This window comes from Xenopus laevis, chromosome 4L (genome assembly GCF_017654675.1).
Source record: "Xenopus laevis strain J_2021 chromosome 4L, Xenopus_laevis_v10.1, whole genome shotgun sequence".
NCBI lineage: Eukaryota > Metazoa > Chordata > Amphibia > Anura > Pipidae > Xenopus > Xenopus laevis.
This window is the reverse complement of record NC_054377.1, coordinates 78,664,763-78,690,386: the sequence shown is the minus strand read 5'-3', so window position 1 is coordinate 78,690,386 and position 25,624 is coordinate 78,664,763. Positions and strand designations below refer to the sequence as shown.

At 38.4% G+C, this 25,624-nt stretch overlaps 1 protein-coding gene across 3 annotated transcripts in view; it reads left to right on the top strand.

The window, feature by feature from the left end:
* The window catches only part of pde4b.L (phosphodiesterase 4B L homeolog), a 240,064-nt gene that overhangs the window by 185,707 nt on the left and 28,733 nt on the right, over positions 1–25,624 (top strand). The window lies entirely within an intron of this gene.

Here is a 25,624-nt window from a genome sequence, read left to right as displayed (position 1 = left end):
CGTGGGCCCTAGGGCCCAACGGTCGGATCCTAACGAATTGCAATGGGTGGTCGGATCGCGGGACCGCATCAACGAATAGATGCGGCCGCGATCCGATGGGATTTTTTGTCCCATCCGATTGAGATCTGGCCGACTTTCGGCCAGATCTCGATCGGGGAAGCCCATCGGGGGGCCCCATACACGGGCCGATAAGCTGCCGACACGGTCTGTCGGCAGCTTTTATCGGCCCGTGTATGGCCACCTTAAAACAATTCATGTCCAGTGCATGACTAGAGGACTGCAGATTAGATGCTTGATGTATATACTAAAATCATCTTAAAGCATGTTCTTCATATGATTTTCTATAGCTGTGTCACATGGGGGACTGGGATCACAGATAATTGCCAGGGGTTTCAGCTGCTAGCCAATAGAAGGGAGTGAGGAACCAATTTAGCCAGGGACATCCAATAAGCACCCAGATCCAGCTCTGCCTGGCACTTTCCTACCATGCTGTTTCTCACTCCCCATGCTGTGTGAGTGACATGAGGCAGCAGCCACATCTGCACATCCATCCCAAAGTGCTGCAGGCCCGGCAGTTGGGGACCCCTGCCATAGGCTGTACAGTCAGAGTAAGAGGGAAGGATTAAAGGAGAAAAACTGATTATATGTGAATTGTAACATGTTCAGACAGGAACAGCATATTTCTGTCTAACTGCAAGTAGGTGTCACTAAACATGCTTTGCTCAAAACGGAAATCTACAGACAGAAACACATTCTTTGATTTAAATGCATAATACAATTTTCTTTGGAACTGCACACACATTATCAGTCCTAGTCATAAACCTTCAAAATTGAACTAAAATGTGTTTTGAAGGAAAGTGGCAAGTCATAAACATCAGTATGGAAATTCCATCTAAATTGATACTAAAAACCTACGACTTTAATATGAACTGTGAATGTTTGCTAAAATTGTTGAGAGAGAAGCTTTTTCCATTCATTTGACCAATACAAGAGAGCTCATTTATTATTCGTGGGAACACAAATGCTGGAGAGCTCATGGGTGCAAATCTGATGTTCTTTGCCAATCCTCCTCCCAAAAAGTCTGCAGTGGAACTTTTGTTGTAAAAACAGTCAAAATAGGACCTCTAGGCCATATTCTACCGATTTTCCTAGTTTGATGGTTTATAAATCATGTTTATAAATCAATAAAATACGGGGGCCTCAAATTTATCAAGAACTAAGGATTTATCATAAATACCTGGAAATATATTTTTCTGATTTAGAAAACACGATCTGCCATTGAATATGATTTGGCTTGGTAAGCAGATTTTGTGCACATTTTGTAGTTATTAAAATTTTGCACAGAAGTATATTCATTATCACCATTCCACTATATCAGGAGTAGGTTTAGGTTGCAGCATTGGGGAGATTTTAATAATCCTCTATAACTGGTACCATTTACACTGGCAACTACAGCATTTTACAGCAAGCATCTGCACCTGGAATTTGTAACTAGTGATGGGCGAATTTATTCGGCAGGCGAGAATTCGCGGCGAATTTGCGCGATTCGCCACCAGCGAAAAAATTCGCGAAACGCCCGCAAAAATTCGCGGCAAAAATTCAGCGGCGTCAAAAATTTTATACCAAAAACCGGACGCCGGCATCAAAAACGGGCGCCGGCGCCGTTTCGCGAATTTCGCGAATTTTTTGGCAAAGCAAAACGACGCAAATTCGCCCATCACTATTTGTAACCAATGTTTGCGGCTGCTTTTAGTCACAGCGAGAAAGTTGCATTATAGGTCCCTAATGAACTTTGGCTTCTTCTTCCCAATAAAATGTTGCAAATCTATACTGCATCTTCATTTATAAAGTTACAGCTTTTAAAATATTACAGATGTTCCCCTGTTTATACTATATATGTTCTGGTATTGTGGCACAGTTACATAAGAGTTAATGTACTCATTAAAGTAAATGGTTTGAAACCCACTCAAGTGTAGTAAACATGCAGAGAAACTGGTTTGTGGCATTTTTTCTGTGTGAAATATATAAATATATATATATATATATATATATATATATATATATATATATATATATTCCTATTAGGCTTTGCAAACCTGCATTCATCCCAGGGTACTTAAAGAGCTTAGCTCAGTGATTGCCAAACCTCTTTACCTAATTTTTCAGGATTCTTTGAGATCTGACATAGTGCAGAGAGACTGTCGAATTGCTAATGTGGTGCCTCTATTCAAAAAAGGATCCCGTTCTCAGTCTCAAAATTATAGGCCAGTTAGTCTGACGTCAGTGGTAGCAAAGCTTTTCGAACGGTTAAAAAAGAATAAGATACTGGACTTTATAGCAAATCATAATACTATGAGTGTGTGCCAGCATGATTTATGTGTAATAGATCTTGCCAGACTTAATTTCTTTTTTTGAGAAGGTAAGCAGGGACCTTGATTCTGGGATGGCAGTGGATGTGATTTACTTAGATTTTGCTAAAGCATTTGATACAGTGCCACACAAAAGGTTACTGGTTAAATTAAGGAATGTTGGCCTGGAACATAGTATTTGTACCTGGATAGAGAACTGGCTAAAAGATAGACTACAAAGAGTGGTGGTAAATGGAACATTTTCTAATTGGACCAGTGTTGTTAGTGGAGTACCGCGGGGCTCTGTACTAGGTCCCTTACTTTTCAACTTGTTAAATAATGACCTGGAGGAGGGTATTGAGAGTACTGTTTCTATTTTTGCAGATGATACTAAATTGTGCAGAACTATAGGTTCCATGCAGGATGTTGCCACTTTGCAGAGTGATTTGTCTAAATTGGAAAACTGGGCAGCAAACTGGAAAATGAGGTTCAATGTTGATAAATGCAAGGTTATGCACTTTGGCAAAAATAATATAAATGCAAGTTATACACTAAATGGCAGGATCTAGGGTTTTTTGTAGATAACAAGTTGTCTAATTCTGGGCAGTGTCATTCTGTGGCTACTAAAGCAAATAAAGTTCTGTCTTGCCTAAAAAAGGGCATTAACTCAAGGGATGAAAACATAATTATGCCTCTTTATAGGTCCCTGGTAAGGCCTCATCTGGAGTATGCCGTTCAGTTTTGGACTCCAGTCCTTAAGAGGGATATCAATGAACTGGAGAGATTGCAGAGATGTGCAACTAAACTGGTTAGAGGGATGGAAGACTTAAATTATGAGGGTAGACTGTCAAGGTTGGGGTTGTTTTCTCTGGAAAAAAGGCGCTTGCGAGGGGACATGATTACACTTTACAAGTACATTAGAGGACATTATAGACAAATAGCAGGGGACCTTTTTACCCATAAAGTGGATCAGCGTACCAGAGGCCACCCCTTTAGACTAGAAGAAAAGAACTTTCATTTGAAGCAACATAGGGGGTTCTTCACAGTCAGGACAGTGAGGTTGTGGAATGCCATGCCGGGTGATGTTGTGATGGCTGATTCAGTTAATGTCTTTAAGAATGGCTTGGATGATTTTTTGGACAGACATAATATCAAAGGCTATTGTGATGCTAAACTCTATAGTTAGTATAGACATGGGTATATAGAATTTATGTGAAAGTAGGGAGGGACATGTGTATGGATGCTGGGTTTTCATTTGGAGGGGTTGAACTTGATGGACATTGTCTTTTTTCAACCTGATTTAACTATGTAACTATGTAATCATATCAACTACCCTCCACACTTGATTTGTTTACTATGTAAAAGCAACATGGGCAACTGAAGCACTTTAAATGCTGTAAAACAACTATTCTGTCAAATTAATCATGGGTCTGTTGTTTAAGCAAACCTTGTTGCTATAACAAATATTTGGTGGATTTGCTTTTTGTGGCTTAACGCACCACAGATTATTAGCAATTTTAGTGAAATGTATATGTATTCAAGGTTACTGATACAGAATATTTGTGGATGGCTTTTAGTTTTGCAAACTTGACTTCTGTAGAAATCAGCAAAAAACATATCAAACTCATGTATTATGCAGGTTTCTTGGCTTTTTCCCTCACCCTCTGAAATTACACAACTGAAACAAAAGGCTAGATTGTTCACTTTTGGATGCACGTGCAGCACGGAATAGAAACTAAAATACAATGATCCATAGGATGCCTTTTGTTTCTTTTTACCACTGTTAGTGAATTCATGTTATTTTACAGAATTATATTGCATGAAATTCAATGACCCTTACTGTTATAATATAATGGTGTCCTCAATAAAAATGGATATTGATGTTTCAGATATCTTGGTTTTATGATATAATATTATTATTGATTAATAAGCAGACAAAAAAAGTCAAGAAGGTTTCCTGAGTTTATTGTAGCTCTTATAGACGGAAGGCATATTCAAAGGGAAAACAGGAAACCACATCATGTTTTGAAAACAGCCATTCTGTGCAGGCAGGTGGCTATTACCACTAATGTTTTATCATGTCTCAATAGAACCAGAAGTGATTCATTCCTGAAAAATAGAGAATAATAGAGCCTCAAGAGTTGGACTGACAAAGGTTTATGTTTTTGGAAAACATGAAGGAAAATCTAAACAGGAAAAAGTGACACGGGTGTCCATGTTTATTGTGTTCTTTAGATCCCTTGGATGGCACAGGAAGGATACCTTATAAGGCTCAAAGCATTCTCCTGCAACTGGCCAACATGCAGTCAAACGTTATTCAACAGCGCATTTTCAAGGAGTCTTTAAACATGTACAAAGGAAGCAATGTACTGTAATTAAAAAAACAAAAAATACTTATAACTAGTGCCAGGTGAGAATACAAATTGGAAGGGCGCATCCGCACCCAACTCTGTGTGGTAGACACAGCATCAAAATACAGATAAGGGCAATTTCATGAAGGGTATTGCTAATCATAGTAGGGTAATGAAGATATGTTGTCTAAGCGACTTGTGGCTTTGGGGTATTCTATTGCATTCTCACTTGGCACTATTAGTATCAGCGGTATAACTACAGCCTATTCCCCTTGCAATGCCACTCCCCCCCCGCTCGTCCACCCTCTGGGTCTGCTATATGGTAGTTAAGGTGGCCACACACACACAGATATTATAATTCGGTGCATGTATGGCAAGAGACACACAGATATTATAATTCGGTGCGTGGATGGCAGGAGACACACAGATATAATCATTCAGTGCATGTATGGCAGGAGACGAGCCAACCAATATCTGAAAAAGACTTGGATATTGGTTGGCTCGTTGATCGGCCAGGTCAAAGGCGCCAGAACTTCAGCCAGTGTTTACTGCTGAATCACCAGATACAGGTAGAATTCTATTATTTCTAGGGATGCACTGAATCCACTATTTTGGATTCGGCTGAACCCGAGAAATCCTTTGCGAAAGATTCGGCCGAATATCAAACTGACTCCGAATCCTAATTTTCATATGCAAATTAGGGGTGGGAAAGGGAAAACATTTTTTACTTCCTTGTTTTGTAACCAAAAAGTCACATGATTTCCCTCCCTGCCCCTAATTTGCATATGCAAATTAGGATTCGGTTCACCAGGCAGAATGATCCAGCCGAATCCGAATCCTGCTGAAAAAGGCCGAATCCTGGCTGAATCCAGAACCGAATTCTGGATTCGGTTCATCCCTAATTATTTCTACCAGTATATCTGACAACTCAGTTCTAAATGTCTGTATTGAAAACAAATGATCTTTCCTGTGACCAGGAAAGATTGTTATTGTAAAGTATATGGCCACCTTAACTCCACTGGTTTGTATATCCTCCCCATTTTCCTTCCACGGTCCAAAAACATACATGCAGGTTAACTGGCTCCTGATATTGCCTCTTGTGTTCTTATGAAGTGTGTAAATATGATAAAGAAACAGTATAATATAATTCAATTTTCAAAGTTTGCACTAGGACCAGTAACTCATAGCAACTAATCAGAGATTTGTTTATAAAGACCAGTAAATGCTACCAGCTGATTGGTTAGTAAGGGTAAGTATAAATTGGATGAAAAGTTTGAGACTTTTATTACATAATCCTATAAACCTAATACCATAGGAGGCTGTTTCTCTGCCTGCTTATAAACACAGGCAGAGGAACAGCCAATCTACTTCCATTCGCTCCATTCTGTAACTGCATTGACAGGCACAGCGTCATTCTGTGTCCAAACATAAGAAACGCTTTTCAGCACAAAAATCCATTCTTTTGTGCAGATATTTGCACCCTGTGTCTGCACACAGGCCAATGCCATGCCTGTATGTACAGGAAGGAGCAGATCGGCTGCATTTATACACAGGTGGAGAAACAGCTTAGCTTGTATACACTCAACAAGGGCAGGGACTCCTAAAATGGGTTGCATAACATGTCAGTGCTGTATAAATAAAATATAATAATAATAATAACTACCCTGTGTGGCATACCCCAAACACTGTCTGGTCTCGAGCAGGCAGCAAAACGTCTGGCACTCTCTATAGAGAAATCCTTTGGTTTAGTTTATTAATTCATTTTCGAACCAGATGTTAATTACTAGTTGAGAAATGCTTTTTTCCACTCAGATAGTTATTGACATAAAAGGAAGCATATAAAGTTATTGGGCGTTGAAAATGTATTTTAGACACTTTATGATTTACATTAATTGTCAGAGGTTTTAAAGTTATTTGTAAATGTTTATATTCTCTGCACAACTACATCTGACTCTTGAAACAATGTAGCAAAAATCAGTAGACCTGGAAAAGTTCAGCAATGAGATGCAACGGGGCAGAAATCTGGAATTGAGAGGGATAAACAAAAAAGTGCAGCTATGTTTACAAGTAACTTTAAAATTATCAAAAAATGTATATTGGAAGTTGCTTAGATTTACATTTTCTTTAATTGTAGGTTTTGAACATATAACCACTTTATGTTTCAATCTAGTATATACTTACTTTTGATGGTCATATACAGGTATGGGACCTTTTATCCAGAATGCACGGGACCTGTGGTTTCCGTAATTTGGATCTTCATACCTTGTCTACAAGAAAGTCATATACTGTAAACATTAAATAAACCCAATAAGCTGGTTTTGCTTCCAATAAAGACTAATTATATCTGAGATTGGACCAAGTACAAGGTACTGTTTTATTTAAATAAATAAACATAAAAGAAGGGCAGCAATTACAGAGAAATCCTTTTTAAAAATGTGGATTATTTGGATGAAATGGAGTCTATGGGAGAAAGCCTTTCCGTAATTCAGATCTTGATGTTTTTGGATAATAGATGGGTAAGAAATCACTGGCACCAAGGGGTCTGACCCCGAAACGTTGCTTTTTCTGTGAATAAACGCAAGGGCTTGTCCCTGCTTGCACCTGCCCTTTGAGTGCCAGTGATTTCTTACCCATTTGATGTTGGAGGGTGCCGACGCCCCCGTCACCGTGCACCGGGCAATCAACACGAAGGCCAGGGAGTGCGAGAAGAGCTTTTCATTTGGATAATAGATCCCATACCTGTCCTTTAAAAAAGGCCCTAATGTGGGCCAAAACATCGGATGTGTGATTGATATGTACAATAGAAATTAAATAATCACAGAAATGGTGTGCGGATCTTTGAACAAATTGATACATATGACTTTTGACCCTTCATTCATTTGATCCAATGAAGTCTGGATTCGAGTGCGGCTGCTTAGTATTTATATATATATAATACACAAAAGCTATGAATATCTTGTAAATTATATCCTTATAAACGGTGAGTTCTGATGTCATCAGTTATAAACGGTGAGTTCTGATGTCATTTCTGTCACATGACTCACTGAAATGTGTGTATTATAATAAATAAAGTACCCCCAGTTGCAAAATATGAGGATATTAGAAGTTACCTCGGAGTTCCATGACCTTTATAAAAACACTCGGCCTTCGGCCTCGTGTTTTTATATGGTCATGAAACTCCTCGGTAACTTATAATATCCTTATATTTTACAAGAGGGGGTACTTTATTCACTATATATATACAAATAGCAAAGAACCCGCACTCCAGGTTTTTTAAGGTTAAAAAATCTAATCATATTTATTTGTTTCGGTTCCTGAGGACGGCTTGAGTTAGGAGCCAAAACGTGTAAATATATACAGTATATATATATATATAGATAGATATATAGATAGATATATAACCTGTTGTAGCTATGCTTTACAGTAGGGTAATAGATTATAGGGTTAATTTGCTTTTCCCTGCCAGAGCTCCATCAACACATTGCAGGATGTTAGAGGCCTGTCTGCCATCAGAGCCTAGACTGCAATAACTGACGTTAGCAAGTTAGAATTTAGTTTTTTTCCTTTGAAAATAGATTTTGTAAGGTGTCAATTCATTGCTGGTTGCCTTCCTGGTTGGCTGGCAGAGACCAGTGCTAGTAATGGGAAGTAGATTAGACTACAAATTTCCTCTTTTCTGTGAAATGCCTTTGGAACCGCTCAACAGCAAATAAATATAGGTTGCGTCATTTACTTGCACACCCTTATTTTCAATAACTTGAGATTTGACTCACAGGGTTGTTTATTCGGAATGAGTGGCGTTTGTTATTTCTTAGCACTGTACGAAGTCTCCATTCATTTCATTGAGCTAGCGTTTCATTTTGCTCTCATGCAGGTATGAGATTAAAGCTGAAGGCTGCTTTAGTACCAAGTTTCTGATGCAGTTTCACTGCAGTATGGTGAAGAATTGCCTTCTGAATCAAATGTCTATCTATCTATCTATCTATCTATCTCTCTTATATATATATATCTGTTTCTCTCTGTGTAGGACCTTTGTCCAGAATTAAAGGAGATGTTCACTATAACTGTTAAAATGCGCTGTTCTTAGCAACCTTTCAATTGGTCTTCATTTTTTATTTATTTTTGTAATTACTCACCACCTTCTTCTAACACTCCTCTGCTAACCTGAATTAACACACATGCATATATTTGAGGCGTCTGGCGTGTTTATACAAAGACACTGTTGTTTTTGCTCCTGTTCCATATTGCCTGATGAAGCAGGAAATGCCTGCGAAACGCGTTGCAATACTGTTTTGTGAATAAACTATTATTGAAAATTACTACTTTCGTTGGTGTCTGCTTGGAGGAGGTAAGTTCATTACTACCTCCTCTGAATTACCCATTGGGTTTTTAAGTGCTTTTAGCTATTTTTATCCTTTTGGCGCCTCTGTTTTGTCTTACTAATATATTTGCTGGTGACAAGATGGAAAAGAAGCATCCACATAATCAAAAATATAAATTACCTATTTCTTCAGGCACTACGATCATAAGTCTTCAAATATAAAAAAAAACCATGATGTTATTGAGATATACCTAAAATACCCATAACCCATAAAAACATGCCTGAAGGTAAAATGGGCCCCTACCTCTATTTAATAAAAGTTTGTTGTTAGCTTAAATTAATGGATGCATGTAATGTGTGAATGCATACAAATGTCCAGCATGTATTAAAAATATCACACCAATAATGTTCAATGTAGGTGTACACACACATGCTATAAAGTATATGCTCTAGTCTACATCTGTCAGTAGAGCAGTGTGAAATCATATCTCCTGCTTTATTGCTGTTAAGTGTTCCAGTTCCAGTAATCAATATAATGGCCCATGTTAAATGGGCTGCAATATGTAGTAGGGCATTAATGAGATCATCAATCCGTTAACTTATTAATGCCCTATTACATATTTCAGCCTGGTGTGAACATTAGGGGGACTCTGACAACAGACAAGTAAGCATAAGATTATTTCGGCCAGCAGTATCAAAAATGACCTCTAAGATAAGGCTATACAGTCGTATGGAACCTGCTATCCAGAATGCTAAGGACATGGGGTTTTCTGGATAAGAAATCTTTCTGTAATTTGGATCTCCATACCTTAGATTTGCTAAAAAATAATTTAAACATTAATCAAATCCAACTAAGATTTAATTAAATCTTAGTTGGGAACAAGGACAAGGTATTATTTTCTGATTACAGAGAAAAAGGAAATACGTTTGTTTCTGGATAACGGGTTTCTTAGTTGGGAACAAGGACAAGGTATTATTTTCTCATTACAGAGAAAAAGGAAATAAGTTTGTTTCTGGATAACGGGTTTCTTAGTTGGGAACAAGGGCAAGGTATTATTTTCTCATTACAGAGAAAAAGGAAATAAGTTTGTTTCTGGATAACGGGTTTCTTAGTTGGGAACAAGGACAAGGTATTATTTTCTCATTACAGAGAAAAAGGAAATAAGTTTGTTTCTGGATAACGGGTTTCTTAGTTGGGAACAAGGAAAAGGTATTATTTTCTCTTTGCAGAGAAAAAGGAAATGTTTATTTCTGGATAACGGGTTTCTTAGTTGGGAACAAGGACAAGGTATTATTTTCTCATTACAGAGAAAAAGGAAATAAGTTTGTTTCTGGATCAGGGTTTCTTAGTTGGGAACAAGGACAAGGTATTATTTTCTCATTACAGAGAAAAAGGAAATAAGTTTGTTTCTGGATAACGGGTTTCTTAGTTGGGAACAAGGACAAGGTATTATTTTCTCATTACAGAGAAAAAGGAAATAAGTTTGTTTCTGGATAACGGGTTTCTTAGTTGGGAACAAGGACAAGGTATTATTTTCTCATTACAGAGAAAAAGGAAATAAGTTTGTTTCTGGATAACGGGTTTCTTAGTTGGGAACAAGGACAATGTATTATTTTCTCATTACAGAGAAAAAGGAAATAATTTTGTTTCTGGATAACGGGTTTACAGATAACAAATCCCATACCTGTACATGCTTAGTTTTGGGGAGGAAGTTTGGCCAATTCTACCATACTATACTACTGTTGGGAGGCAGCTTTAACAGATCATCCTGCAACACTATTAGATCACAATGGGTTCTTTCTAGACTGAATGAATATGCTGATACGCATTTAGGACAGGTGGATGGTGCTGTAGCTTCTCCTCAAATCCTGTCAGACTTGATTGTTTGGGTTGTTAGCTATCACCCCATGTATGGACACATCAAACAATATTTATCCACCAATATTTATCTGAGCAGCAGGGCAATCAGTTGGGTACCTTGAAGGTTATTCTTATTCAATCGGGGGTACACTTCTGATTTCTGTGAATCATTAACCACGCCAAAGGGACTTGCCCCAGTTCACAGGCAGTCCACATGCAAAACAATTTATATCAAAGGATATATGTCCCAAAGCTTTTCATTAGTAAAAATAAATTATTTATTCAAATTCATGTTAAAAATTGTATACATACTGACCCCACATGGCCCACCTTATGCGTTTCGTACCCTCCGGCACTTAGTCATAGGTGTCTCTAGAATATATTTTTACTAATGAAAAGCTTTGGGACATATATCATTTGATATAAATTGTTTTGTACCTTGAAGGTTAGCCAGTGTATGACAACTTTAACTATATGTATAATAATAATAATAATAATATATATGAACCTCCAGCTCCCTTACTGAACATTTGACTGTGGGTCTTAGGTGCTGTAGAGAGACATCTGTGTAATATTCAGAATTTTTTTTTTTAAATATAAGGTTAGGATATAAACAGTATTTATTTTAGGGATTACTGACTCTATAGCCCAGCAGCTGTTCTAAGCAGAGTGGATTCTGGGAGATGCACATATTGGAAATCCTTGCTTAAACACGGTTTTCTTAGGTGTCTAATTGTAAATACTAGGTTTAGAAAGCCTCTTTTTGTGGTAAGATGACAATTTCTACTTGAAAATAAAATGTTTTGCTTGCTTTTTTGGCAGCAGGATAAGCCAATATTTTGAGAGTTGTGAAAACGAATCCTACACATGGAACTCCTCCCTTGATCACACATACTGTTGTACTTCAGTCAGGAGCTTTATTGTGCTTCACATTTTTATGCTTGTTTAAAACACACATCCCACAGAGCCGGATTCATGCTGGCCAGTAAGTATTTCAGTTATGCCATTGACGTCAATTGTCATAAAAAAATGAAGCTGAAGCCCCGCCCCTTTTATCACTGCTGCCAAGGTGCTGCAGGCAGGCCAATTTTCACGATTTAAAACCAGACTGTAGAATGAGGAAGCAGCTCACACATATATACGTATATCTCTCTCTCTTTTTACCTGAAATGTACCAAGGAAATGCATTTCCACACAAGTCACCTGTACCACAGCGGACAGTGGACTAAACTTAGCTTTACTGCTTAAATTTAGATTAATGATGTCTTAGCCACAGCACTCAAGCAACTCCCAACATCCCTCCTACAGGATTCTGGGAGTTGCTGTTGTTCAAGGAGAATTGGAATGATAATGTGATTTTTTTACAGAGCTGGGCATCTTAAACTTTTGTTAGCAAAATAGATTGCCTTGAAAATTACTACTTACTACTAAGCTTACCAAGGCTAAAATATAACCCTTTAATGCCTATGTTATGAACTATAACTCTCAACATCTGCAGCCAGACACTGACTGGTTTTCTGCTTCATTTCTGAACACTGCATCTTCAAAGTGTGTTTAGGAGCTTTTGTTCCTGATCAGTACAAAACATAAATAACTTCTTCATATTATATGACTAATTAGCAAAGGGGACATTTTATGAACCCCAGCGCCACCACTGAAACTGCAGTATACTGACATAACCTGCACACTGACTGGAAATTCTAGGAGGCCCATCTGTGTGGGCTGCCATATTTATTGTATTGGATGCAAACCAGGGGCATTGTGGGAAATGTATGGTTGCCATACATGGAAAAAATGGACATTTGAGAATTTTCATTTGAGAACATTTGAGAATTTTCGGGCAGTATTTTTGCACCGTTTATAAGAAAAGGTCCCAGAGCATAAATGAATTTATCAGCTTCTAGCCAATATCATATGTATGTCAACCTGTGGAACATTTGAGTACAAGAACAATTTGTCTTTGAGAATACATGTTGCTTTATACACTTGCCTTTTCACCTTCAGATTGACCAAATCAAGTCATTTTGAACTTGAGAGCTCCAGCGCAGCATCTCCTGTATATAGTAGTGATTTTTCCGTGCTTTAGGTGAACTGGTTTGTAAGAGTGTTCTCACATAAAGAACAAAGGCAGAGAAACACAGTTGATTTCATGAACCTTTTGCTGAAAAATGGCAGATACTGGCCAGGCTAACAGTGTGTTTATAGACAGAATACCTTTGTGTCAGACTGACGCCTCATATGTTATACTAATATTACAGTCATGTTATGACAATCCAATACAATATCCTGCCTCGAGCCAAATGCCTAACCGGTCACTGCTCTCACTGTTAATCTCACTGACAATATTTTAACTATTACTGAAGATGTTTTCAACAATATAATTTAGGTACCGTATATATTTTTTTTACATAATGTTTCTTTATGGCACCTGGCAGTGGCTGGCATGAACAAGGTGTTTTACATACTGAATAGATATGCTTTGAATTATATGAGCAGAGCATAAATGATACTGAAGTTACTGGTAGTGATGGGCGAATTTATTCACCAGGCGCGAATTCGCGGCGAATTTGCGTGATTCTCCGCCAGCGAATAAATTCGTGAAACGCGCGCGAAAATTCACGACAAAAATTCGCCGGTGTCCAAAAAAATTTTCCGCAAAAAACGGATGCCGGTGTCAAAAACGGGCGTCGTTTCGTGAATTTTTCGCCAATTTGCGAATTTCGCGCGAAATTTGCAAATTTTTCAGCGAAGCGAAATGGCACAAATTCGCCCATCACTAGTTACTGGATCATTGGGAAAAATCACATAATGAATTAGTGGGCAACTAAAGTCATGGATAAAAACATGCCTCTATTATAGTCAGATGTACATGTCTGGAGGTTCAAAAGCTAAATGAAACTCCCTGTCTCCCTATAACTGTTCTTCATCATGCCACTAGGTCAACAGGGTTTCAGCTTTAGGAAAAATATCCTTAGTGCAGTATGCTTCCACTACACAGGACAGCCCTGTTTTCAGGTTTCAGTTGTCATTTATTAAAAAAGGTTTTGTGTTTAAAATTGGACCTAATTAAGAGCCCAGCAATAGCATAGGCACCCAGCAACATCACTAATCTAACATTGCACTTGTTAATCATGCAAGACTTTTTTTACTCAATATATTCCATGGTAAAGCCTAGCTAACATGTACTTTTGGTACAGTTTTATTGTAGCACAGGACACTGTATTATTAAGAATAATTCCAAATGCATGGTATATAAAATTCTCTCATCAAAATGTAACAACATAGACCTACAGTATATCATTTGCTGAACTTTAATATAAACATAATATAAAAGCAAATCTTATAATTAGGGTATGTTTTCAGTCTTCTTGATGCAGTATGGGTTACTAAATGTTTTCATAGCTTACTGATGCGACAGCATGATTACTTAGTCTAAGCTGTTGGCTCAGAAAGTAAGGGAGGATTGTGGAAATTTCCTGTCAAGCATGTAACATGTGTTAGAAATAGAAGAAAATAGTCAGTGCTACTGGCCTCTTCTTCAGTACCATCAGCATCCTCAGAGTTATAAACTTTTTTAGAGCTATTGCTTCTTACTCTTTCTGTTTAGTTATGTTCAGATACAGTATATGAAGTGTAATTTAAAATGAATACATCAAACGGCTCAACCCAGTTGTACTTGAATGTGATGGCAGACAATATTAATACTGTAGGAGTACTGCAAGTCGAGACTTCCAGCTGATGTATGACTTTAGCATGAAGCTGCATCACTAATAGGTATTTGGGGTCTGGGGACGCCAGCAAACTTGTGCTTAGACTTCGTTTTTTGGTAGGACATGCACTTAAATTGAGCCATTAAAGTATGTGCCAAACTAATACAAGACATACCTATCAAATAATTATAGCTATCATCATCCCAAGTAAGCTTTATTGATAATGGGAATGAGGAACACCATAAAGGGACAGTATACACAAGTTGATCTCAAAGCAGGTGCTTTTTGAATTCCAGTTTAGGAGGCAAGTTTTGTTTGCATAAAAACCAGGTGTACTGCCTAACAGAGCCTCCTATAGACTGCCAGTCTACATAGGGGCTACCAAATGGCCAATCACAACACTTATTTTGCACCACCCAGGCACATTTTTCATTCTTGTATTGCTCCCCAACTATTTTTAAATCTGTGGCTCACAGGTAAAAAAGGTTAGGGACCCCTGCCCTAAAGCCTAATAATGTGTTATTCCATAGAAGGTTTAACCAGGATACAACAGAAACAGAACAGTGTCCTGATGTGGTGCATATTGGTGTATTATTCTCTTTCACTCCTACAACTCGCTACTATTTTGCTGCAACAGGTAGCAGCACTAACTATATATTTTCTTTTGACCATCGCACTGATCTCATAATTAACAGAGACCCACAAGCAGCAAGTGCATGGTTGGTTTAACTAAAACCCTGCCTCCTCGTGTCAAGTCTACCAGCAGTGTAAGTTGTGCAGTGTCTGTGTACCACAAAGTGATTCCCTGTGGGAGGAAGCTCACTTCTATCCAAAAGCCACTAGCCTAAATGGACTCGTCTGCCCGGCCATTGGAATAAAGGCTTTATATTCACTAAATTGCTAGTTTTCTGGAGTTACAACCACATTAAAGTATTTCATTTGTTCTGTTATTACAAAGTGAAAAGGTGCTTCACTGAAAATCTCATGTTCAATAGCAGGGAGGCAGTGTAATACTGCTACAGTTGGCTGGTTGCCTTTTCAAGTCACTAAACAAATGAGGTTGCAGCTGTATCAGTCTGCCCCATGCAAATGATGCGCAATATGTTGTTTTCACAGTGTGCAAAATTATTTTCAGGACAGTGTAGAAGATATACGAGTGGAGGGGCAGCGCACTTGTGCCACATTGAAATAATGTTTTGTTTTTTTCATTTGTTTAAATGTTTAAAGATCTGTGTAACTATACAAAATGGACATAAATAGAATTTTCTGCTATTAACACAGCTGTTTTATTTATGGCTGTGAAGCCACATGTATAAAACTGCATAAGTGTGGTAAACATGCATAGAAACTGGTGTCATTAATAAATGTGTTAATTGTTAAAGGATTGTGCAAGCCTGACTGTTAAAGGACTGTGCAAGCCGGACGTTAGGAGGCAGGATAGGGACAGCTACATGCAGCCCACCCCACCCCACCCCACATGGACACAATGCATTGAACACAATGCAGGTTTTGTATCTTGTTCTGAGACAGCTGCATCAGGGAATGCCATAGAGAGTGCACATAACATCAACAATTAAATATATGCTGAGATATCAGCTTATTTTTATGCAAGCTATTGCACTCGTCAGCAAAAACACTGACAACTGTATCATGGCCCTGTATGGTGTATCATGGTGTTGCAGTGATCATAACTAGTGATAGGACTCTAAATTCTCTTCCTTGAAATCAACTGATCAGTCTTGCAAGTCCCAGATAGTTTGGCAGGTATTGATGCTTAATAAGGATCATGGGCCCGATAACAACACCCTTCATTCCTGAGACTGACAGGAAACAAATCTGTTCTATTAGTGAAACCAGTGGCTCAGAAAATAGAGCAGCTCTTAAAGGAACAGTAACTTAAAAAAATAAAAGTGTTTTAAAGTAATGAAAATATAATGCAGTGTTGCCCTGCACTGGTAAAACTGCTGTGTTAGTTTCAGAAACACTACTATTGTTTATATAAATAAGCTGCTGTGTAGCAATGGGGGCAGCCATTCAAAAGAGAAAAGGCTCAGGTTACACAGCAGATAGCAGATAAGCTCTGTCTGTCTAATATTGTTATCTGTTATCCATTAGTTAACCTGTGCCATATAGCCGTTTTTCAATTTCCGCCATTGCTCCACAGCAGCTTGTTTATATGAACTATAGTAGTGTTTCTGAAGCAAACAGGTCAGTTTTACCAGTGCAGGGCAACAGTACATGATATTTTCATTGCTTTAAAACACTTACATTTTTAGGTGTTACTGTTCCTTTAAAGGGGTTGTTCACTTTTAAATTAACTTTTAGTGTAATGTAGACGTTTAGTATAATGTGACATTGATAGTCTGAGACAATCTGCAATTGGTCTGCATTTTTTTTTTGTGATATTTTGCTTTCTATTCAGCAGCTCTCCTGTTTGGTATTTCAGCAGCTATCTGGCTGCTATGGTCTTGTTTATCCTTGCAACCAGGCAGTGGTTTAGAGACGGGAATATGAATAGGAGGGGGAGTAATAAAAATTAAGAATAACAAAAAAAATTGTAGCCTCACCAAGCAATAGTTTTTTGACTGCTTGGGTCAGTATTTGAAAGCTGTAAAGAGACATAAGAAGAAGGCAAATAGTACAACAACTATAAAAAAGAAATAATATTGAGCAATTTCAAAATTGCTAGGCATAGGACTTTCTAAAACATAATAAAGGATAATTTAAAGTCAAATTACTCCGTTAATCAACTGCATAACATTTTGATAATATTTGGTTAATTTGAAAAGTCGATATAAACAAAGCTATGGGGGTAATGCCTCAACTTATGAAATATATTATTCTGTATGTACTTAGATCATCAACCTTATAATTTTAGTCTGCACATTTGCCAAGAGTCATGCCTGAGAGTTGCATTACTTAGAAGGTAATATCTGGCATGTACAAAATTCCCCTTATAGTCATTTCTCCATATATCCTTGGTGTAATGCTTTCATGTTAATCACACAGATGTATTTAGCAAAGCTCTCAGGAACATGCGGTTCCCCGGATCCCGGAGTTTAATGAGTCATCTCTGGAGAGCTCCTGTTTCATGCTAAGAATAAGAACCTTCTCAATATATTTACAGTATAAGAAAACTTGTGATATTCTCATAAATCACTTGGACTTGTGCAGTGTCGGACTAGCCCACCAGGAAAACTCCCAGTGGGCCCAGGTGTCAGTGGGCCCTCTTGCCTTTAACCATTTAGTCAATTTCATGGTCATTCTCTATTTCTTCATGGGAAAAAATAGGCTTAATGTTGAAAGACTAGAGTATAGTAAGGAGATATAAAAAACTAGGAGAATAAAGAGGTTAAATGACGAGAGGAATAATAGTTTGGAAAGTGGGCACATGGTCTAAAGTTTTCTGGTGGGCCCCGGTCTAGGGTTTTCTGGTGGGCCCCTGGCATCCCAGTCCGACACTGGACTTTTGTGCTAAGACTGAAAAGGGATACGTATTGATACACATGGTATTTCAGAGATTCCGAGGACAGTACTTCCTAGTCAATGCTATTTGACGTTTGTAATTTATCCTGCACACAACATTGGTACCATTCTAATAGTCACTGAGGGTCTTTTACTGAGACACCAGACACAAGGGCAACAAAACTACGTAGGACGTTCATTTAAAAATCACTTGCATCTGCACACGGCTAACCCATAGAAATCAGATTTTGCTTTAAAACAGGTGACCAATAATGAGATCATTTTAGGGTTTATTTCTCATTTAACAGGTATTAGGGTTAACATGTCTTGTGTCAGCTGTGGGGCTTGGTTGGGCTGGAGGTAGCTAAAAATCGCCGGGGAGACTAGTGAAGTCATAGGTCAAGTGTGAAAGATTAGGCCTAGGACTGGGTTTGTCTTAAAAATCACAGTTGGGGCTCATTTATCAACACTGGGCAAGTAGCAAAATGAATGCAGCAATCTGATTGTTTGCAATGGGTTACTGCTAGGGCCACCATTAGAAATCATGGGGCCCGTTCAACAACATTTTTCGGGGCCCCCTGGGCCCCACCCACACTAGCGCCCAAGCCCCACTCCAGATCCCGCCCACTCCACCCAAGCCCCACTCCATCCTGCCCAAAGACCACACAGACATCAGCAATAAAAAAGTAACCCCCCACACACAAGTTATAAAAAGCTATTGATGGTCAGGGCCCTCTTATAAGTTAAAAGAAAAAAAAACATTGATGCCAGGGTCTCCCTTACAAGTTAAAAAAAATTGGGGCCCAAAAAAATATTTTTTAAAAAAACATTGGTGCCAGGGCCCCCTTTAAAAGTTAAAAAAAATTGGGGCCCCAAAAAAATGTTGTTAAAAAACATTGATGGCAGGGGCCAATAGAATATTAAAATAATATATTGGTGGCCAGGGGGATTAAAAAAAAACCCCACATTGGTGTAGAATTGAACTCATGGCTTCAGCACTTCAACTTAGCCTCCTTTCGGGACTTTGGGTCTTTTTGCAGCTTCAGGACTTCAATTTCGGCTGTTTCCGTGACTTCGGATCTTTTCGCCGCTTCGGGACTTCTATTTCGGCTGTTTTCGTGACTTTGGGTCTTTTCGCCACTTCGGGACTTCGGGTATTTTTGTGACTTCGGGTCTTTTCGCCGCTTCGGGACTTCGGCTGTTTTCATGGCTTCGGGTCCTTCAGCTGTTCTCGGGACTTCCGCATTTCGGCTGTTCGGGATGGCAGCACACACGGCTTCGGCGCTCTCAAGGGGGGCCCGACACTTTTCAAAACTGCAGCACTGCCGGGCCCCCCTTCATGCCCGGGACACTTGTCCCCCCTGTCACCCCATGGGCAAATTTGCCCAGTGTTGATAAATGACCCCCAGTATGTGGGCGTTTTGGAAAGGTTAGTTGGTCGAGGCCTAATCTTAGGTTTTGGAAAAATATAGTTAAGATATAGTATGTAGTCTTGTGCAGCCAGCAACAGCTTATTTTTATAATTATGATTAATTTCAAGTTCAAGAAGTATCATTCTGGATGTTTAATATTATTGATATCTATGTCTGTTGTTATTTACAGTATACATGGTAACAAATTTAGCTGTATCCTTTACACAAATCAAGGAATATAGTGAAAGCTGTAACCAGATCTAGTATTGGCACAAACCTCATCTAAGAGAACAATGCAGCAGTAAAAATGCAATAGTGAAGGGAAGCATGTTGTTACAGAGACTCTGTATATATGCTGAGAGTGCAGAAAGGCTTTGGAATGTGAAGGGGCTGCAGTAGACCAATCCATGCTGTAGGGCTTTGTTTAACCTTAGCACATAATTAATAAAATACCATCTCAGTTCAATCACAGGTAAAGCTTGCATCTGCACATACAAGAACACGTTTTTCTACATGGTTTGCAGAAGAATGTAAAATGAAATGCAAACTGTAAGATAAAAATGCCATTATAAAAATCACCTTGTCTTATATATGATCTTTTTATAATCAGGCTGTGCCATATTTTATTGCACATTACACCTATTCTCTGCATATTTACAAGTATATCTTAATGGGAGCTGCAAATCATTATTTACCTCTGCTGTTAACCCTAGATTACAGCTGTTTCTCTTTGTGGCCTTGTGTCCAATCAGCAATTAGCTTTGTTTAGTCTAGTAGAGTTAGAAAATCTTTCACTGGCTGTTATACTTTCCTACAATTTTGCTCTGTATTACTAAATGAAGCACAAATACTGTGTGAATGTATTTCTTCTTCACTACTGAGTTTCATATTCAACTTCATATTTATCAGCAAAAGTTATCCTTTAAAATCTTTGCTTGCAATAGAATAGGAAATGAGTGCTGAGAATGCTCAGTTTTCCAAGGATTTTAAAGGCTGAATGTATTATGATCTCCTATGTTGACTTCATTCTTAAGCTACATATATATAATAAAAGGTTCATATTCCCACTGCCTGTCTAGGGGAATTGTTTCATTCTCCACTGCAGTCTTAAAGTGCCCCTGAAGAGTGTTAACATCTGCTACCCATGTGTCCTTATGATACACTTCCTGTAGCAATTAGGTCAGTTACGATTTTACTATGCCCTAGGGCAGGGATCTTCAACCTGTGCTCCCCAGCTGTTGCAGCACTGTAGCTCCCATGACAAGCAACAGCTGGGAAGCCACAAGTTGAAGGTCCCATTCCGTGGGAGGGATTGGCACAGGCCACTGGATGAGATTCAAGTTACACTAAAAGGCATTACTGAACAGTGTATAGCTGATGTCTAAGAATTAGTAAAGTTTTGGCAAAGTAGTCTGATGGATCACCTGAGCAGATGGGATAGGGTGGAATGAGCTCCTGTTTGCTTTACATTCCTGCCCATTAGGAAGCTAAGGAATTAACTGGCATAATTGTTTATTATTATTTACAGTACCAACACACGTTACAGAGAATGTAAATCATTCCCATTAGTCTTTGCCCCAGTGGGGCTCAAAAAGATTTATTTATTTCAATTTCAAGAACCAATATAATTAAAGTGACAATATCCCAGAAAAAAATTACTATCTCACCTTATTACTAACTAGTCCCTAGGGATACCACCTAGCTGGAAAAGTCAGGAAACCCAGGGCTGTGGTCTTAAACAGACCTTCCCCATATCTCAATTGGAGAGGCTAAATTACATATAAAACACACAAACCCTTGGAAAAGATTTGATTAAGATGCTTGGAATAATAAAAAACAAAATAACCAGATAGAATCTAAGCTAAGGCTAATGCCAGATGGGACTGAAAATCGGGTTGTTGAAATATGCAGGCCGAGAATCTGCCCCTGGCATTAGCATCTTTTCCTTCTTGCACCCGGAACCATTGTGTTGGCCTGGGTGCAGACGCATTTGTCTGATTCTGGCGAAAAAACAGAAGAGTTGGCTTACTCATGAAAATCAGATGTGTATTTGCCTGCACCCTGGCCAATACAATTGTTTTGGGCGCCGGCAAGGCAGGATGCTAATGCCAGTGTAGGGGCTGATTCTTGGCCTGCATATTTCAGCAACCCGATGAGCAATCTCATCTGGCATCAGCCTTACTGTAATCTCAAACAAGCAAGTTTTAAAAGTTCTAGAAAATGCACAGTTTACCAGCAAGCAACATCTGGGTAGGCAACACCACATGCAGCATTTGTCACTTTAATGATATGGGGGTGGGAAATCAGTAATATTAATGGGATAACACTAAAACTTGCAAGAGCATTCTTTAGGGAAGTAACTGAACAGACCTTGAGAGGGTTGACATCCCTTTCCTTCTATTCTTGTAATAGTGTTTTAATGACCCACCACTGAATCAGAAGACACTGCTGTCTTCAGATGGCCATAAATGGGTAGATCTTGCACTGATCAGGAATGCAGGTGGATCTGGCAGGAATTTTAAGCCTGTTTGATCGACATCTGGCAATTTCAGACAGATATTGATTGGGGAAGCACGTCGGAGGGCCCCTTACACTGGCCAATAAACTGCTGACTTTTATCGGCCTATGGATAGCCACCTTTATTCAGCTCACACTCACAGAATATCCATTGCCAGTATTGCATAGCTGCAGGCAAGAATATATATACACACTTTCCTATTAATTTGTACAAATATCTAAGCTCATTAACTGTACACTTTATTATTATTATAATAATTATTATAATAATTATTATCATTATTATTATTATATCTATCACACTTACATTTTTCTCACTCCTGCTACTGTATATATTTTTCCGCCACAACTACTTCCACAGATGGCACCATTCAGGCCTGATGTGAATGGGATGCATCATGTACATACATCACAGGATGAGTGAATATAATACCATAGAAGTATTCGTTTTTAGAAATTGCAATGCTGCCCATTCCCTTCAAATCAGGCAGTGATGGCAGGTGAAGTAATATATTAAACATGCAAGTCATCAGTGCACCCCTGCCATGATTTATATTGGCAGGATATTGGAATGGGTAAAGCAAATTTCACGAAACAAATCAGCCATCTGTTCTCTGCTGCCTAACTAAAGGAGGGACAATGTTCTTCAGAGTATCCCTTCCATAACAGTCACTTTTGCAGATCACATAGGAGTGTAGTATTAAAACCTGATATCAAACATAAAGAAAAGTCTAGGATCTATTCAACCAACCAGAATTCACACTCTGGAGAAGGTGAGAACAGGCTGTGAGGAGATGGTGCACATAGAAGCTATCCATTATTCTACTCCAGTGATTTAGTTCAAATGCATTCAACCTATCAGTTCATCTTCAACTAACCCAACACAGCCCCAGTTAGACCATAAAAGCAGTTAAATGCTTATATTCACAGACTCCAAGAGTATTCACTTTCTGGATGGGGCATGGGTCTACAGCACATGTTTTATCAATGCGTGAAATACAAGTAAAAATGTTTTGACACAGTACAGAGAGCTCTGCAAAGCTAGATACATGGACACACAGATAGCTTCTTGTTTTAAGCATTATCCTGTACATTGGGTTTCTTCATATATGCATTTTTAATAATTTTCCAGCACCATGTCATTACTCTTGGTGAGTTTGACATGTAGTAATTATTTAACAATCATTTCATCCTACAATGCTTATTACACTGAAGAGAATAACCATAACAATGTTATACATCCTTGCTTGGGTATGGCTATTGTTGACAGAAGCCTTTCTCCTCATTCAGCATTGTCATGCTCGGCTGCTGAGCACACACGCGTCACTTCAGTTGCCTTTTCTAAACAAGTGATTGATGTAAAACAAGTACAAACTCTCAGCATATTGCCCATGATGACGATGATATCACAAATGCAATGAGGTCACTACACAAAGGCCAAAAAAGACTAAAGAACTGTGTTTGTTCATATCAGAAGGAAGTCTCCCACAAAAAAAAAATATATATATATATAGTTTTAAAATGCTTTTCTGACTTTTTCAAATTTCTGGCAAACACAAAGCAATAACATTCCATGATTGTGCTATTTGTAAAGTGCAGTGATGTTATTAACAAAGTTATTATTCACAGTGCGTTGGATGTACACTGCATTAATTTCTCCCTGCACTTTACATTTTTCCAAAATCTACATTTGTTTTTAGTGGTTTCTGGGAAAACGTAAAAGTGGGGTTCTACTGTATATTGTTGGCTAAAAAAAGCATGTTGATTTGTGTCTAAATTTTGCACATTGCACTGCACTGATAAATGATATTCCCGGAAACTAACTGAGCCAGCGGGACACTACGTAAAAACCTGCCAACCCAGATCCGCACCCATCTACTTCCCTCATGGCCCACAATGCCCCCTGATTTCTTGCAGCCCAAACAGAGGACAGGTGCAATTGGGGGGCCTGCGGCTGGGGGGGACCCTGTGGCGCAGAAGCCCCGTTGGTCCTTGTACGATGCTGGACATTCCTATTACAGCATTTTTGTCATAATGTAACAGCCCAGTTGCCCTGAAATACTGGAATGCCGTTCACAGAGGCCTATTAAAGAAAGTAATTCTTGATTATTATAAGTCTTGTTGGTGGCAAAACAATTCTATTGGGTGTAAATGTGTAGCCTTAAGGAAAATAAACACAGCAGGCCACAATACAGGTTATGTATAACAGAACCTGTAAAATGCTGTAACTTTAAAAGGTTGTTGCAACATTTCACAGTGGCCATGGTATGCAATACTAGAAGGTACATATGAAGCAATGCACAGTGGTCCTGGTCTCTGGGTACCACTGCTGGAGGCTGACATTCATTACCGTTTTACGTAACACTGTTTACTTCTGCGTTAACAAAATGTTCTATGGATGTCTAAAAGACGCTCAAAGCTTTCATTTTGCATAAATAATTGGGGGAGGACTGGAGTGTGTAATATTGGTTCTCATTTTTACTCCTTAAAGAGTAGGCTGGTTTGTTTATACATGGGTGGAAAAAAATGTAGCCCCATACAAGTGTACGGAAAACCCAAACTATTATACTGTAAGAACAATGTAAGACTTTTTACCAGCTCTGAATAGGTGTCCAACCTGAATGCAACTTTTACAGATTCACAGATGAACCATCACCAGGTGAAGAATAAAAAAGATGTGAAAAAGAGAGAGAGAATCTATGGTGTAGTATTTTGAAAGTAGTAATGCAGAAAAAAAAACATGCAGAATGATCCCAGAAGTGCTTAGTGTTTCCTTCCTCATTCTTATAAATTGATTTGTGCATAAACAGCCTTTATAAAACTCCAATCAAATTGCTTCTAGCATTTAACACAACAATTAACCTACTCCTCATTACTCTTCCATTGCCATATAGTCATTACATGGTGCAAGTTCACTGGATATGTTTGTAGTCTTTTGTGGTTTGTTTTATTTGGCTTATTCTGTTTGTTAATTTTTTTATGTAAGTCAATTTGATGTAATTTGGGCCACAGGTTTGTACAATCGGCATTACAGGTATGGGATCCATTATCCAGAAACCTGTTCTCCACAAACCTGTTATCCAGAAACCCGTTATACAGAAAGCTCCAAAATATGGGAAAGCTATCTCCCATAGACTCCATTTTAAACAAACAATAAAACAATATTTTGCACTTGATTCTAACTAAGATATAATTACTTTGATTTTTTTTAGCAGACTTAAGGTATGGAGATCCAGATTACCCTAGGTCTCAAGCACTCTGGATAACAGCTCCTATACCTGTATATGGCAGTATAAAGGGTAGGCACTGCAAGTATAGGCAGGTTTTGGAAAACTACATAGGAGGTTTGTCGAGTGCACATAAACATAATTAGAACACAGAAATGAAAAGTTAAATGTACAAGGATGGGATCTGTTATCCAGAAACTAGTTCTCCAGAAAATGCAGAATTGTGGGAAGGCCATCTTCCATGGACTCCGTTTTAACGAAACAATCCAGTTTTTAGAAAATATTTCCTTTTTCCCTGTAATAAGAAGACAGTACCTTATCATTAATCCCAGCTAAAGTAGAATTAATCCTTATTGGAGACAAAACCATTCTATTGGGTTTAATTAATGTCTGAATGATTTTTTAGTTGATA